This window comes from Apus apus, chromosome 5 (assembly GCF_020740795.1).
Source record: "Apus apus isolate bApuApu2 chromosome 5, bApuApu2.pri.cur, whole genome shotgun sequence".
NCBI lineage: Eukaryota > Metazoa > Chordata > Aves > Apodiformes > Apodidae > Apus > Apus apus.
In genome coordinates, this window is record NC_067286.1 from 60,748,704 (window position 1) to 60,764,309 (window position 15,606).

The window sequence follows — 15,606 nt, forward strand, 5'->3', positions numbered from 1 at the left end:
TCCCAATGCTCACCTAAAATGTGCCACCTTGCCTTTGTGTTCTTTCCTTTTCTTGTGGCTTCCACCACAACTTGAAGCCCACATCTGGGCCTGCTGTCTCATCTTGCTCTGCTCAAGGGCAGACAAGCTTCGGCAGCTCAAAGGTAAAATTCAGGGCACAGCAAGAACAAACAAACCAGTTTATTCACAGAGCCAGTAAACACTTGGATGTTCACCAGCAAGGAAAAAACAAAACCAAAACAGTTCCACAGATTTGTAACACAGCAGAAAAAGCCCTCCTTCTTCCATCTAAACAAAATTGACACCTACTGCAGGCAGGAGAAGTGCTAGGAGAGACTCTTTTGTAGGTGTCTGCACGGGGCTCCCATCTGGAGGTGCTGATGAAGCTACTCAGGGAGAAGAGCAACAACCTCCACCGCACTGCGAGAGTATCATGGCCTGGCTTGCAAGTCACCTCTCCAGCACAGGAGTGAGCTCCTCACCAAGGGAAGCACACGTGCTGTTGACTCTGCAATGCAGTTTTCCAGGGGAAGAGCAGGGTGCACAGCAGGGTGTTGTGCCCAACACCCTCCAACTGAAATCAATCCTTGGAGCAGCACTGCTCCACCACTCCGTTTGGGAAACCAGCAGAAGTCCAGAGCAGGGGATGGTTGCTGGTGTGTTGCAGGAGCATGTCTGCCCCAGGGCATTGAGATAAGCTTTGGTAAGCTTGGGTCCAAGGAGAAGATGTTGAGAGCTTGTAGCACCCATCCTCCCTGATGGGAACTGCCCTGGGAATCCCCACACAGCCCTTTGCCCCCCTGTGTTTGCAGAGACCAGCACAGCTCAGTGCACAGATGAACCTGAGCAGGAAAGCTGCTGCTGAAGCAAAACTTTGTTTAGTTTTTGGGGATTAAAAACCAAACCCTGCTGGAAGTTTCCCAGTCAGCTAGACAGCAAGTGGCACAGTAACACCCAAGGAGGTCACGAGTTCTCCGCTAAAAGGATGAACTTAATCGGTGACGAGCTGAGCATCAGAGCCAGATCCTCTAAACTGCTCCAGACTGTTTCTGATGGGAGCTCCAGCAGATCAGCTCAGGCAAATGCCATTTATTCCAGGAACAAGGGCAGCACGCGTGGAACCACAGACAAGACCCAGTTTGGAAACCTATATAAATATATATATATATATATTTCTTAATACGCACTAGGGCGCCGAGCGACCCAATTCTACAAACGAATACATGGCTTTTTTCCAGCAGACAGATGGATTTGTGGTCCTTCTTTTGCAGAAGCAAATGAAAAAGGGGGTTGGGGTGGTGGTGGGAAAAAGAGAAAGTTTTCAAGTCACATATTCCTCCCTTGAAAGCTCTGAATTATTTGCATCCCAAAGCCCAGGCACAACACTTGTCAGAGGTGGTTTAAGCCACCTTCCTGGTGGCTTCCCTGGCAGGTGGAGGGAGGCAGAAGAGGTGGAGGGAGCTCTCCAGGAAGGATGCTGGAGCATCCCCCTGCCCTCCCTGTGCCCCAGCCTGGCTTCAAAAGGCAACACACAAATACCCAGTAGAAAGAAAAGGTGAAGTAAAGGCCATCTCCCCCAGTGCTCCCCTCACCCTGCTCTTGTTCCAGGGCAGCAGCTGCCGGTGCTGCATTGTGGTGGGCTCAAAGGGGCAAGGACCGCCCTTTTGGAGCAGAGGTCAGGAGCAGGGAGGGATTAGCACCAAGCCAGGGCTCTCCCCAACCCCCCCCCTGCCTTACAGAGAAGACCCTCACAAAAGTTGTACTTTGCTACTTGAACCTCGTCACCCCTCTGTGGGGATCTGGGCTGGGTGATGCCAAGCCTTGGCCTGGCAGCCCTCAAGGCCAAAAAGAGTCAACGGAGGGATGCAATAAACCCCTGGGCAGCTCAGGGGGCTGCTACAGCCTCACTGAGCACCCAGAGAGAGAATCCTCCTCCATCCCAACTCCATCCTCATCAGCTGGCACAAGCACAAGCCAACACCCACTCCCACTCCATTTCCAGTGCTGGTTTTGGCCCCAGTTGGGGAGGGAAAACGCTCACACAAAACACCTTCAGTGGGCTGATAGCACTGAGCTGTGAATCTGACCCCAGCACATCACAAGTTAGAGATAATTAGCCAGGAAGAGCAGCTTCAGTGACCAGAAACCTCCTGAGATATCAGGCGCCAGGACCACCTCCCAGCCTGGCTGCTGGAAGGAAACCTCCCCTCTCAATATTTCCCTCACCCTCTGAAAGGATGTGGATTTAAGTCACTTCATTTCTGAGATCACTCCCAGCTCCAGCTACTCCCTTTGATGATGCAAAGCTTTTGTCAATAAAAACTCAACAGCCTGGGAAGTGGGGAGAGAGGAGCTGTATTTCCCGCTGGAGGAAGGTATTTGTTTGCCAATTAGTCTTTTCCTGGAGAACAATAGTTCAGTAAAAGCTTTCCTTTATTTTAATTCCACCTTTAATTCCTCCCCCCACCCCCCAGCCTCAAGCCCTGCTCCTCCAGTGAATATTTGGGCTCTGACTTTGATTTATCATATGCAAAGACTCACTGCTGAGCTTTCCATTTCACTGCTCCCCGTTTCTGCAGTAATCCCCGGGGTGAGACGGGCTCTCCCAGTGTAAAACCAAGGAGGGGGGCAGACAGGCAGGTTTTTCCTCTCTTCAAGCCTCTTAATTTGGCTTCGCCAACTGCGAGTTGCCAAGTTGCTCAGCAGCAGACACTTCCAGTCCATCAGCACAGCAACATCTGCCACGGGGCCACCACCACGGCAAGGCAAGGACCAGCTGAGTCCCAACAGGCTAATTTTGGGGCACGTTTGGAAGTTTTTAGGATTACCCATGCTTAAGGTGAGGCTGGTGTTTATGCAGCCTGTGGTGTGCAGCAAGCTGGTTTTTTTTCTCTCTTTCAAAAGGGAAGCTGGGTGGAGGCTGCTGTAAACAGGAGTCCTTCCTAACGAGGACCCTGATGGGGAGGTATCATTAAACTTCAGTATATCATTAAACTTCTAGTCCAGAAAGTGCCCAAAGCAAACAACACACATCTGTCAGGTTTCTCAGCTGGCTTACATGTCACAACCCATCTGCAATGCTGATCTCCCTTTAACGATTTTTAAATCCTGACGTTAATCCAGAGTGATTTCTCCCCCTAAAGTATGAACCTGGGGTTGAGAATTCCTTGATAAAAACATCTGATGGCAGAAACAGCCTGCTGGCTGCTTTCCTTCCAGTATGGCACTAAACCCTCAGCAGATGAATACTGAAAAACAATATATATGGGCTCACGTCAGGCATAACACGACCCCAACAGCTCCAACGTGACGCCTGCTCTCACCCAGCCTGGGAAAAAAGCAGCAATTTTTATCACATTACACTAAAAGACTGTTTGCATTTAAATATAATAAAGAAAAGCAGGCGAGCACAGCAGGTGGGACTAATTGGAAGACTCAATTGTATTTTTTTTATTTGGATGCAAGATGTTGTAGGTTATGGCAGATGTTCTGCTTTGACCAGGATGGAGCTGCAGGGGAGTGGGACTTGGCTTTCCCAGCAGAGCTGCTCACACCCAGTGCCTGCAATTTGGAGGACCTGAGTTAATGGAAGCACATTTTAACTGCCAAACTATCCTGGCTCCTGCTGATGGCAGGGACCAAGGAAGGGCTCATTCCCATGTCAGCTAACCCATTGCTGCTGGGGATGGACTGAAGGAAGGTCTCTCTTCCCCAACAGGAGCATCCAGAGGAGAATGTCTGTCCGGTGGAGATCTCAAAGAGATGCATTTAAAAATCAATAGAGGCTACTTTAATGCTTAATCCAGTACAGTATCAGCATCACCAGCATCGATACAAACCAAATTTAAAACCCGCTGCGTAAACGCACAGGATTTTTAGTGTTTCTTTTGTGCACTGATTTAACCAAATCTGCTTTTCCTCAGACACACTGAAGTCTGAATAGGGCCTGGCTAATGCTTCAGGCATCCTGCCTGCCACCATCTCTGCATGCTTCTTGAAAAACAAACCTGTCCACCCCAGTGGAGAAAATGCTCCAGTGAGGAAACCCCCCGAAAGGTGCAATCTCACAGTGACAGTGGCCACCTCCCTGCCAGGGCTACATACAGAAGTGGATTTCACTTCTGGTTTTCACAATGCACCTGCCACAAACTGCAAAAAAACTTCTTGTCTCTGTCGATATTTATACAAGGATGTCCCTTTTCATTAAAAAAAATTTTTAAAGCCTCACGATTGCAAAGAGCTGCTTGAAAAAGTGACTCAAAGAGATCCTGAGAGGCTCAGACACCCTGAGAGAAGATAAATGTGTTTGAAGTTTTCAGTTTAATCTCTTCTGTTGCAGGAGGGCAGTCTGGGTGCTCATATATTTGGGACTAGCCACACTCCAGTTGCACCCCCAAAGCACCTCAGAAAGCTACAATGTCACCCATTTCTGGTGGGGTACAGCATCATGCTCTGCCCTCTTCCATCCACCAGCTGGCTCCTGCATGCCCACTATCTCTGCAGAGATGCTCCATGGTTCAACACCACCACTTCGCTCACCTTCCTGAGCCTTTGAATCAGTCCTTGATGTTCCTGGCCCTTTCCAAGCTCATAACATCCTTGCAGGTGACTTCTTACTTGGGGTTGGAGTCCACCACTGTGGCCAACAAAGTGAAAGTACTTCTCCCAATCAACACCAGTCTGTTTTACTCATAATCTGAAGCAATAGAGAATATAGAATGGTTTAGGTTCAAAGGGACCTTCAAGACCATCTAATTCCAACCCCAAAGACATGGACACCTTTCACTTCACCCCTTTGGGGGCTCCTGAGTTCTGGTGGCGGCAAGGTCTTGCAGAGGTCTTCACATCTGCTACTTGATAATGTGCATTTCTGACACCCCAAACCAACCCCCAACCTCCCTGCATCTCCTTAGCAGCTTTGAAGTGGGAACAGCTCCAGCAGCAGAGGTCAAGACTAAGCTTCTGGCCTAGAGGAACCACTCAGGGCTGCAGCTTTCCATTAACCAGCTCACCAGATCTTTCAACTCAGCCCAGACAACACCACTGGGAATGAGGCAGGACCCAGCAGGTCTCACCAAAGTCGAAAGCCAGTGAGATGAGCCTTATTCCTCAATTTGTGTTTCCTCATGTCCATGCTATGAGGGTCACAAGCCAGTCAAGCAAAAGCTTGAAGTGTGGTCCAAGCCACATCCTTTGGTTCCTGAAGCAGCTAAGCAGAGCCCCAACAATCAAAAACAAAGACAAGTCAGCAGGGATGGTGTTTTCTGGCTCAGGGACTGCAACATCATCAGGGCATCTCTGCTTAGACACCCAAAGGTACCCTTGCCATATGCTTCAGCACAGGATGGAGGGCACCACGAGAAGAGGCTGGATAAGGTTGCTTTCTGCTTAGCTCTTAGCACAAGCACACCCACCTCAAACCCTCCCTACAACAGAACAAGAACATCCAGAATCTCCGAAGTCCAGAACCTCTGTCTCAAATCCCTCCCTGCAATGGGAAACCTGAAGGTTTGCAGCCCAACCACTGCACTAAATGTTGAAGAACGTCTTCCTCTGTGTCTAAGCTTGGCAGCCCATTGCTCCAGATTAACCCTGCAGTTCGGATGGCCTGAATACATGTTAATGAAATAACTCAGAGAGAAAGCAACCCTGAGATCATCCATGTCCACAGGGGAAGGAAGTTAAATGGCTTTTGGGTAACAAATCTTTGCAGCTTTTCCAGCACAAGACCTGTAACATTACAGCAAAAGCCCGAAGAAGCTGCACACTGGATTTAGATCCCTGAAAACTCTAGATTCACTTCACTATCACAGGTGATTACCACAGGAAGGAAGAAAGAACACCTAGAAATAATTGCTTCTATGGACAAAAAAAAAACAAAACCATTGATGCAGGTTTTCAGAGCTGTCAAGAGCTACCCCTTCCCATCCACTGCAACACGAGCTGTGAGAGCAGGAGGAGGGGAGAAAAAGCATCTTCCAGGCAATCACAGGCATTTTTTGCCCAGCTGAGTGCCTCGTGGGGGGAACAACCCATGCATCAACAGGAGCACTTGAAGCCACCCTGGTGCTTTATAAATTCACTTTCAGTAAATTCACCAGCACGTCATAGGGAGAAGGAATGTGTGCTATGCAAATCCAGCCCCAGACTGCTCCCTGCCTAATCTAGCTTTAGATTCAAATGCTTATTACCATGGCGCCTAATCGGGTGAGGAGTCATAGGCAGGTTTAGTTTGGGCTCCCAGAACTTCAGCTGTGTTCTTACTGATATCAGATGGAGGGGAAAAAAAAAAAAACAAAACCAACAGGAAAAAGAAAGAAATAGAGAAAAAGCAACAACACTGCAAAGAACTCAAGCTCTGGAGGAAAGCAGAGAACAAAAAAGAGGTGTAGATAAAAGTACAAACCAGTAAAAGGCAGGTAGATATGCAAACATTTGGCAGCTCATCAAGAACACTATGAATGTTCCCTGCAGGGAAGAGGGTGGCTGGTCTTTCAGGGTCTCTCCCTTTTCCCCACAAGACATCCCCATGATGCAAGGATCTCACATGCCTAAGTAGAACCCACCTACCAGCATCCAGCTCCCAGCAGCACCGAGCCCAGCTGATCGTGCCATAACCTCCAGAACACCTTATGGATTCCCTGGACACCCATGTCAGGACCTCCAGACCCTGGGTAGCATGTACAAACCAGGATGTGGTTGCTGGGTTGGGGAAGATGGGGTTCCCTTAATGCATCAAGGCCTGCAGTAAGACACAGGGACCATGGGAACATTCCTGGAGGTCACCATCTCTCTGTTTGCTGCCACCAGCCACACAGCAGCGTTCATGCCACAGCCAATGTCATCTCTGCCCTTACCTGGACAAGGTGATGCACTTCACTTCTATGTTTGTCAAACAGTCAGTCTGTCCAAGCCATATACCACCCCTGGCACCTCCAGGATACAACCCAGATGCCAAACTTTCACGTCCACCCACGCAGCTAAAACTCAGCCACCATGCACCAGAAATAACTCTGAGGCAGGGACACCAGGACACATCCCTCAGGCTTGACAGATCCTAAGATTCTGTGATTCTCATCTGTTACACTAAGCTTTCCAGCAGTAGATGACAGGTTTTACAAAACTGTTGCCCAGCTCCGATCCGCAGGATGCCAAATCCCAGCAGCTTTTCCTCCCCTGCCTCCACAATGCCAAATGCAGACCTGCAACCAGCTCCCTAGGGTCAGGACATGCAGATGTTTCTACCAGCCTCTGAAGACCCTAGAATACTGCCCCAACCCTGCTACGCTACAGAAACTGCACCTGGTTAAGAGGCACTAAGAACACCGTTTCCCTCTGTGAACCCAAGCAATATAAGCCACATTTATATTAAGGCTGCAGGATGAAGTCACATTTATTAGACATCAGAGAATTCACGTAGGCGAACATCCCCCCTGCAGACACCTCGGTGTCTGTGCAGAGTCCTGCAGTGTGGGCTCTCTGGTGTCTTGTAACGTGGTAAATCCAACTAAAGCACTCCTCATGCCTTCGTCACATGCACTTGTACTCCCTGGTGTCTAATACAGACTGAGTTTCCATTGCAGCCCTTCCCTTAATAAAAAACCCCCACAACACCTTCCTAACCCGACCCCTGTTCTGACAAAATTTGCAGCAGCTCCACATTGTTTGAGATGAAAATCAATCTGGAAGACAGGACAAAAAGCAGCCAATGGACTTGAATTGTCAGGGATGGAGGAGGAGGAGCTGATGGACAGACTAAAGCTTCCTTTCATTAGGAGACGAAGCTACAATCATAGGTTAACTTCCAGTGATGCATGTTATTACTGAAGAAAGTGAGGCAGCCAATATCCTGCCTCTCAGGCACAAGTGCTCTGTGCTTCATCACTGACTGAATGAATATTCAAACACTTTGAAAGGAGAAGGAAAGCAAACCCAAAGAAACCAGAGGCGGCAGCTCGCAGTGTTTTCATAAACCTGTTCAAAGACCCAGCCAGATCCACCAGCCTGGCTGCGTGGGCAGCTGGCCAGGCTCTCCCTCCACTCTGCACCTCCCCAGCTCCCAGCACCACCTGGAGCTGGTCTGGGGGACCTTTTTCCTCACTCCTGTAACCAAAGTGACAGCAGGGGTGGTTAAATGAGGTGGAAATACCCCATTTCCCACACAGCCCAACCCACAGCACAGAGTGAAGAAACGCTCTGTGAGACACTTCACCTGAGGACATGGGTGGAGATGCTAGTGGGACAGTCCAAAGGAGCCATGGAAATAGTATTTACTGTGCCACAGGGATCAAACAGCCCAGCAAAGTCATGCTCATTTGTCAGCCAAAAAAGAAAGAGTTTCTCACTCCTGTATTTATAGTCATTACCACTTCTGGAGCTCTGTCTACAACAGTCTCCAGGACAGGGTAATTCCCAGTGATGACTGTGAAGAGGTCCCAATGAGGAGGTCCTTCATCTCACCACGGCACAGGGATCCATGGATAGTTCACACACACACAAACACACACACCTTTTTCCAAGGGGAAAAAATACCTCAAAGCCTCAGAGGCTGCACTTCTGGAGCTGTGGATAACACACGTGCAGAGAGCATGGTTTGCTTATGACAACCCAGGATGGCAACCCACTTGAGATGTAAAAATAATTTAATGAATAAGTATATTTAGATTTATAACCCCACAGCAGCTTTATTTATAGGCATGCCAATCACTTTTACACAGATATATAATTGGCTGGCAAAATGCCTTCGACTATATCCAGAAACCCATCTGTAACAAATCTCAGCCGTGATATCTCCACATACATTTGGCCAAACAGTAATGCTAATGCCAGCCATCTGACTTTAAAAATACAGATGGGCTGGGGTGGGGGGGTTGCCAAGCCTGCCATATAGCCAAAGATGGATGAATTTTGCTGTCACCCACTAAAAATTGGTTGGGGAGAGGACCAGATGAGGGAAAACCAGTCACCGTCTGGGCTGTGTGGATGCTAATACCAATGCAATGGTGGCTGGAGAGGTTGGCAGCATCCAGCTGGCTACAGGTGAAGCTCTTTCAAAACCTTTCAGCACTGAAAAGGGAAGCTATTATCAAGGGAAAAAAAGACTCACTGGAGCTCTGCAGGAGCTTTAAAAGGTGAGGGGATTAAGCTAGGGCTCTCGTGGATAGTTTTTTTGATCCATTGATCAGACACAAAGCTGGGACAGAGGAAGATGTAGGAGAAATTAATTGAAAGTCATCACTTGGCTCTTGATCCAAGTCACAAGTGGTGTCCTCAGGGCTCAGAGTTGGGACCATTTATTTTTAACATCTTTATTCATGATCTTGATAAGGACACAGAGTGTATTATCAGTAAGTTTACAGATGACACCAAGCTGGGCGGGAGTGTTGATCTGCATGAGGATAGGGAGGCTCTGCAGAGAGACTTGGATAGATTAGATGGTTGGGCTAATGTTAATGGTCTGGGCTTCAACAAGGCCAAGTGCCAGGTCCTGCACTTGGGCCACAACAACCCCAGGCAACACTCCAGGCCTGGGGAAGTGTGGCTGGAAAGTGTCTGGCAGAAGAGGATCTGGGGGTTCTGATTGACAAGTGGCTGAACATGAGCCAGGAGTGTGCCCAGGTGGCCAAGAGAGCTCACGGCACCCTGGCTTGTATTAGAAATAGTGTGACCAGCAGAAGGAGAGAGGTAATTGTCCCCCTGTCCTCAGCACTGGCAAGGCCACACCTGCAGTGTTGTGTCCAGTTTTGGGCACCTCAATTCAAGAGAGATCTCGAGGTGCTGGAGCGAGGACAGAGGAGGGCAACGAAGCTGGTGAAGGGCCTAGGGAATCAATCTTATGAAGAACACTTGAAGGAGCTGGGAATGTTTAGTTTGAGAAAGAGGAGGCTGAGGGGAGACCTCATCAGTCTCTACAGCTACCTAAAAGGTCATTGTAGGGAGGTTGGTGCTGGTCTCTTCTCACAGGTCATCAGCGACAGAACAAGAGGGAATGGCTTCAAGCTGCACCAGGGCAGGTTTAGACTGGACATTAGGTAAAAAAAAATTCACAGGAAGAGTGGTCAGACACTGGAATAGGCTGCCCAGGGAGGTGGTTGAGTCACCATCCCTGGATGTGTTTAAGGGTGGTTTGGATGTGGTGTTGGTGGATGTGGTTTAGGGGAGAACTTTGTAGACTAGGGATGATGGTTGGACTTGGTGATCCCAAGGGGCTTTTCCAACTTGAATAGTTCCATGATTCCATGATCTCAAAGCAGATGAGGATTTCTAGTGAGATTTTTCTTTTCTCATCACTGCCCAGGATCTCACAGCTCTATCTAACTCTGTAAATGTCAAGGGGAGAAGTTGCTGTTGATTTCCATGGAGCTGGTATTGCAGCACCCTAAGCTACCCCATGTTGGGTCTGGGGGCTTTCTGTTGCTGCCCCTCTAGCTCAGATGGGGACCACCTGGAGAACTGAAAAGTTGTGTCTAAACAACAAGAAACAAAGGAAAAAACAACTCTTGTTTCTAGTGGGTTTTCTGGGGTCTGGTTGTCTCAGAAATGGGGCAAAACAGAGATGGCTCCAGGTCAAATACAGACTATGGATAAATGCATCTCATCCATGAAAGCTGCAGTATTTTGGCAAACGCCAAAGCAAAAAAGGTTACTCTGGAATATTATTTTGAATAGGTCTGGGAACAAACCCAGCATTAATTTCCAACACTTATTCAGCAAACAATTTGAATAAACTGAGGGAGGCTTGCACACACAGACTGACAGCATTATTTGGTAGATTTTTCCCTCTGCTCCTTAGAAAATTTATGAGAAAACAACTCTCTGCAAACATGATCGGCTTCCAGTTTGAAGCATGGAATCAAGGTAACCTCTCAAGATCTCTTCCAGCCCAGTTTTACTACCATTTCACACTGCAAACTGTTTACATGCTGGCATTTGCTCCAATTCATCCCTGGAAATAAATATGTCTAAAAGAGTAATTGATGTAAAGAAAACACAAGAAACCCAGCAGCAGTTCCCTCTCTCAAGGACAAATAAAGGAAAACAACCAGGCATGGAACTACAACATCCTCGATCCAAATGTTTTCCAAAACACTTCCAAATGTTTTCCAAAGCTTCCAGCTGAACCTTGCACAGCCAGGCTCAAACTCCACCAATGTCTGGGGCTATGGTTGTTATCTGAGTGTGGCATCACTGAGGAGATGGCTGGAGATGACTTTGTCAATGACACACACGTCAAAGCAGACCCAAGACCCTTGTGCAGAAAACACAGTTTCAGAGAGAAAAAGTGTCCCTGCTTTCTCAGTGGGGCATCTCCCAAGGTGATGGAGCTCAATTGCTACGTGGGCTTTCAGGAAGGGAGAGTCAGTGAATGCAGGTGGCCAAATGTCCACCAGGCTTCTGAGTCTAATCCATACACCTTAGGAATTCACTCCTCTGCCTCTAATCCTTTGGAATGATGGAAAACAATAAAATAAAAAGATAAAATCATTTCTTAAAATTATTTTTTAAAACCCACTTATGAAAAGTAAAGAGAGAATAGCACACATTTTCCACACTTCAGCAAGAAATGCTGAAGTTCTGACTGAACACTGACAAACGTGGACTTCTGTGGTTATTGCCCAGCCAAAATTGAGGTGGTTCTGGGAGATGCTGGTCTGAGCAGCTGACCCCAACCACAGAGGGTGAGCAGCAGGGTCTCAGCAGTGCTCAGCTGCACACACTGACTCTAGGGACCAGGGTCCTGGCACATGGCCAGTCCCTGTCCCCAGCCTCCTCACCCTGCTGCTGATGTGACAGCTTCCACCTACACCAATGGCCCCATCAGAAATGGCAGTGCCTGTAAAGCAGAATGTTTCAGAGGTCCTTCAAGATCTCCACCTCTTTCAACTTGCTTCTGGACACAACCAAAACCCAAAACAGGCTCCTTTCCTAGGGAGCCCTTCTATCGAGTCTATGTGGGCTTTTGATTAGATCTTCTGTAGAGCTGAAAAAAGAGCCTTTATCATCCTCGAGCAAGTCTAGACACTACAATATATTTTCCAGCTGATCCAGCAAACCCAAAAAGCCCTCCCTTGATCTTGGACTGCCATGATCAAAGCCATTATCCCATTCGGAGCCCTTCTGAAACTAGCTTCCAAATGTGCAAGTTATTTTAAAAATCTAAACCAGGCCAAGCCTCTCATTCAGAGTTTTACAAGGAAAATGGGGTGTGCTCCTTCCAAACCTTCTCCCCTGCCACGTCTGGAAGTGGCTGGTGGGCACATGGGGAAGAGTGAGAGCAGGAAAGCAGCCCCAGTCATGCCTGGGGGCACCTCAGTGGCACCTGATGGACATGGTCTGCTTGTATGGGGGCACACAGCCCATCCCCAGAGGGTGGCTACAGCGTAGGGCAATATTGCCCAACCTTATCTTAGATTAAGTTCTCTGGAGAGCAAACACCATTTGCATCCCCATCCTTAGGGTTCTGCCTGCTTCTGGCATCCTCCATCACAGGGTTGTGTTCTTCTGGGGCCCAAGAAGAAGAAACAGCTTGAAATACCTTCATTTTCTACAGGAATTAAATAAAACTAAATGCTACAAATTTCCTTTGCCAGGTAGTAGGATGCCCAAGGGCACAAATAACAGCCAGTTCTGTCCCAAGGGAATACTGGGGAAATAAGATATTCCAGGACAAAAATAACCTTCCAGATTCCTGGAGGAGCATTTTAGGTGTCTGATATGAAAGAAGAAATGCACAGTCCTGCAAAAGCACAGGAAAGCCAAAGGGACATCAGCTTTGTCTTCAGTGGGATGCTCAAAGAGAGGTGACAAAAAAACTGCCAGACCATCCCAGACTAGGCAGCACCACATGGGGAGCACCAAACCCTCTGGTGAGCAGTGGCCACCACGAGAGCCTCCACTAGCTTTCCAAATGCATAGATGTCAAGGAAAAAAATCAGGTTGACAGCCTTCCTTAAGAATATTTCCACCAAATCAGACTCTTCCTACCCCTACACACACCAGAACAGAAAGAGTGAGGGCAACCTGGTGCTGACTGTGACCACGCTGGTCCCAGAGGGGATGGAGAATTTGCTGGCATCTCCCCAAAACGTTGCTCAGGAGCTGGGTGGAACGTGGGAAACCTGCTCAGCTTCAGCTCTGCCATGACACAGAGTCCAACATGTGCTTCAGCACAGTGGCTTGTCTTTACACTTCCCAAAAAACACAGAGAGGAGATGGACTGTCACCCTAGCTTCCGTGCAAGTCTGTCACTGGGTCTACTAAAGCCACCAAAGCTCTGCAGATCTTGATGGCCACAACATGCACTCACCCTGGCCCCTTCTCTCTAAGGAGCTTCTCTTGGGGATGGTGGGGAGCAAAGCCCCACTGTGCATCCATAATCCCTGAGAAGGGCTAACACAGAGCTACTGACCTTGAAAACTTAAGGCCCCCATCACAGGGAAGAGCAGTGGAGCTGATGGCAGTGGCTGCTTCTGGATTTAAAAGGATCTAAACCCACCATGGGAGCAGCCTGCACCCAGAATCATGCCCAGGGTTTGCACATCTGACATGATAAATGAGGCAGTGAGGGCAGCCAAGCAGCCAGCAACCCAGTACACAACCCTCATCAACACCCCAGCTTGGGAAGAAAGGGAAATCAAGGGGTAAAAGCAAATCATCCAGCCTCCCACTGCCACCAGCACAGCAGCCACCTGCTCCCGGTGATAAGTACGAGGGGAAAATATCAAGAGATTGATTTAGGTGCCAAGCACGAACCACGCAGGTTCAGCACCGCCTCTGCCTCGTTGTGAGGCTTCCCAGCCCTCCTGTCCTCTCTGCAGTGCTTCTCTGTGTCTTTCTCACCTCTCATGTTAAAGAGAGGAGAAACATGTATATGTCACTGGTCCCCCCTCTCAAACCAAACATGCAAATACAGGCTCAAAACCAACTGGATTTCCAATCCCAGCAAACTCAGCGTGGCAGCATCTTTCCAGGCAGAGCTGTGATTTTGAGAAGGGATACCACTAAGTTAAGGAGCCAAAGGTGCTACTGTACAAGCACAAACCCTTTTTTTTTAAATTTTAATTTTCCCCCTCCCAAAATGACAGGGAGTAACTCAGCTCTTGCCAGTTTCGAGGGATACACACACAGGCTGGGCTGAAATCAACCTCATTAAACTGGCTGGGTCGTCAAGCACCAATCCAAACCCTCAGTCCTCTGATCACTGCATGATGGGCTGGGAACCAAAGGCAGCTCACAATGAAACCCATGAGGAAAAAAAAAGTATCCTTAGAACCCCCCCCAAGCAGAATCCACCAACACCATCCCCACCCTCCTATCTTTTTTGGGGTATTTACTTACATAAGCAGCATGACAGATAACTTGGAGGAAATCAGATGCTTAATGATTAAGCGACACTTAGGCAGCACTCTGGCGGAGAAATACGCCCTTTGGAGACCCTGCAACCAAAACAGAAGGTATAAACAGACAGTAACTAATTATTCTGATTAAATCTTGGAAGACCTGAAATACCCGACTGCAGCAGAACAAAGCCCGCGTGCGCTCGCAAAAAAATAAGTCACGCCCTCTTGAAAAAGAATTCACCCGAATAAACCTAAGTGCTCTTGTGTTGTTTTTGTTTGCGTGCGTGTTTCTTAAGGTCTAGGTGGGGAGGAAACCTCTTGCCATTCCCTGGAGGGATCCCGTCGCCTTCAGCTAAAATTAGACTTCAAGGAAAGAGGGAGAAGGCGGGTGTCTCCGACCTGCGCTGGCACGGCGAGGATCCCACCGCGTCGGGGCTTTTCCTCCCCTCCCATCGAAACCAAAAGGAGAGGGGGCTTGGGGTTAAAAGAAAAGCAGGAAAGTCAATAAAGGAGGAGTGCTCCTAGGGGGAAAGGAGTGGGACAGCAGGTCTACCCTGCTGCTGGGCTCAGGGGGATCCAAGCCAGGACTGGGATGCAGGGAGGTGGGGGTTTATTTAGCTGAGCCACGTGGAGTGGATGGGATGCGATAGGATACTCAACCCGGTGGTGAGAGGAACTGGCAAAGGCCACCAGCATCTCACCCACCATCATGGATGCAGAGTCAGGCACTTGCTTTATTGTGGTCCATGACACCAGCCATGGGAGTCTCCGTAGGAACAGACAGTGTGCAGGACAAGCAGACATTCCCCTGCTCTCCTTATCGTGGAGGAGCACCATCATTTTCTTCCCCCCCTTCTCTCTGCCCTTCCCCCATCACATTAAATGCCAACAGAGCTCAGGGGAATATTTAATCTCAAACCTCCGTAATCAATCAGTTCACCCTCACGCATGAGAAAGAGCCACAGCAGTAAGCACCAAATCCCATTTCTACCCAGCAATACAACATTTTAATTACATACATAAAATTTCCCTATTAACATAAATCCTGAACAGATCCAGGCAGTCCCCTGGGCTGCCAGTGGGGAAGGACATGGTGCCAGGGAAGAAGATAAGGACAGAGTTGGGGGGATAAGGGAAGAGAAACCACCCTGGCAATTATTTACAATGACAACTTTGCACAGCTGCTCCAGCCTGCCATTGGCACCACAATGCTCTGACCTTGCCTCTGCTGTCCCAGAGGTTGGACAGCACCGTGCTGAGCAGCAAG

At 48.5% G+C, this 15,606-nt stretch overlaps 1 protein-coding gene across 2 annotated transcripts in view; it reads right to left on the reverse strand.

Moving 5' to 3' along the window:
- Positions 1-15,606, reverse strand: part of DAAM1 (dishevelled associated activator of morphogenesis 1) — a 94,376-nt gene that overhangs the window by 61,613 nt on the left and 17,157 nt on the right. For both annotated transcript variants that reach the window (XM_051621910.1, XM_051621909.1), the window contains exon 2: positions 14,338-14,435. The gene's annotated coding sequence lies outside the window, so the exon portion shown is untranslated. The remainder of the gene's footprint in view (positions 1-14,337; positions 14,436-15,606) is intronic.